We start from the raw sequence: 2,500 nt of genomic DNA, 5'->3' as shown, positions 1-2,500 counted from the left end.
ATTGTTGGCACTCCGTCGCTTACGACGTCGAGGGTTCCAGTTGATCCGATCAACGGAACAGCCAGTTCGTGAAATTAACGTGCAAGTGGCTGAGCACTCCACATACACGTGTACCCTTAACGTAGTTCTCGGGGTTATTCAGCGTGACACAGTGTGACCCTTTGAATTACAGGCACAACAGAAACAGGAAGTAAGAGTGAGAGAAAGTTGTGGTGAAAGAGTACAGCAGGGTTCGCCACCATCCCCTGCCGGAGCTTTAGGTGTTTTCGCTCAATAAACACTCACAACGCCCGGTCTGGGAATCGAAACCGCGATCCTATGACCGCGAGTCCGCTGCCCTAACCACTGGGCCATTGCGCCTCCACTCCTGTAGCCATATATGCATATATATATAGACACATATATAGCTATACTTATTATTATGTATATACATGTATGAATATATCTCTATGTAAGTAATTTTGTATCTATGTTTGTCCCCACCGCCACCACCATCACCACATCAGCGCTTGTCAAGCTGTGTTAGTCTGTTTACGTCCCCGTAAAACATCGGTTATACAAAATACCCTTCAAGGTGGTGCTCCAGCATGATCGCTGTCAAATGACTGAACCAAGTTAGAGAATAGAAGTATAAAGAATACATATTTCTTCGTATGTAATTGCGCGCGCATGTAGTTGTGTGCTAACGTAGATATGAATGTTTGCCGAAACGCATCTTTTTATCTACTACATATGCATCTATTTGGGTTTCTTGTACAGCATACTTTACAGACATGTATGTGCTTTATATTCGTGAGTGTCTTGTAAAGGCTATATATTGTAAGCTTTTTTCTACAGTTTAACTGCTGTCTGTGAAAATGGAGAATTGTTCGAATGTCGTTAGTACATAATGCATTCTACTTATTATAAATGTGGGTAAAGAGGACGTATGCCTGTCTATATTCCTTGTCTGTGTTTCTCTGGCCTCCTCAGTATTTCTATGTGAGATAGAGATAGAGATCGAGAGAGACACAGAAAGACAGCCTCTGTGTGTGTGTGTGTGTGTGTGTGTGTGTGTGTGTGTGTGTGTGTGTGTGTGTGTGTGTGTGTGTGTGTGCGTGCGCACGCGCACGTTTATGAAAGAGAGAAATTGTGTGTTTCTTATGGCAACTACGAGTAAACGTGTAAAAGCAAGCGCCTGTGTATAAAGGTATGTACCTTTGCGCAAGTGTATATATATATATATATATACACATATATATATATATATTTGTGTGTGTGTGTATGTATGCATGTATGTATGTATGTTTGCGATATATGCTATTCAGATGACTATGAATACTTGGATGTTTGCTTATTCGAAGAAATACGAACGGATTTTTCCTGAGTACATAAGTTATATTGTACTTTGTGGGCTGTTGTTATTTGTTTTTATTTTTATTTAACTTAAGCGGCCTAGGAAATATGACAGCTTCTTCTACGTGAATAATACTTTTCACAACTCGTGTGTGACTTTTAGCGCCATGCTGTCGCATCTTATTCCCATATATACAAGATTCCACCAATATCCCACTTTCATCCACCACCACTGCCACCAGTGTTTTCTCTCCATTACACCACCACCACCACCACTACCACCACCAGCACCGTACAACAACAGTAACAACAACCTTCACTTTCACTTTCACTTTCACTTTCCTTCTTTCGACGTGTTTTTTTTTTTACTTTTTCACCTTTTCTCTTTATCCATTTTTTCCTGCTATTTTCTCTACTCTTTCATCGTAATTTTAAATCACTTTCATCCATTCTTTGAATCTCTACTGTCTATCTCTCAGTTACCCCTCTATCATTGCTTCATCCTGCATCCCCCTGTCTCTCTCACGTCTATATATATATATATATATATATATATATATATTTAATTCTATATTTCTCCCACACTTTACCAATCTATTTTGCATCTCTTTCTCTCTCTCTTTCTCTCTCTCTCTCTCTATCTGTACACCTTTGTATCTATCTAATCAGCTATATATCTACCTCTAATGTATTTGCACTCTTTTCATCCATTCCGATATTTATTTCCTTTCAAATTTTCAAAATCCAATCCAGATATATATTTCTCTCTAAATAACCACCATCATTTCATGTCTCCCTCTGTCACTGTCTTAATCTAGCCTTCCATCTCAGTCTCCGCCTCTCTCGCTTTCTCTCTGTCTCTCTTTTTGCCCTCCTCTCTTTCTTTCTCTTTCTCTCTCTCTCTCACCCTCTCCCTCTCGCTCTTTCTCCCCCTCTTCCTTTCTATTTTTCTGTTTTCTCTTCCTATCTGTAAATCTGTGTTCCTCCAGATAATCCCCATTTACGGATCTCACTTCTTTAGTTCTTTCCTTTCTCCTCCTTATATTTCCTACACACACACACACACACACTTACACTCATACACACATATACATAAATATCTTGCACGCATATATATATATATATATATATAAGTTCCGCTTTCCCCCCCTCTCTCTCTCTCTTT

This window comes from Octopus bimaculoides, chromosome 1 (genome assembly GCF_046866305.1).
Source record: "Octopus bimaculoides isolate indiv1 chromosome 1, ASM4686630v1, whole genome shotgun sequence".
NCBI classification, from domain to species: Eukaryota; Metazoa; Mollusca; class Cephalopoda; order Octopoda; family Octopodidae; genus Octopus; species Octopus bimaculoides.
The sequence above is the reverse complement of the archived record's forward strand: the minus strand, read 5'-3'. Positions refer to the sequence as shown.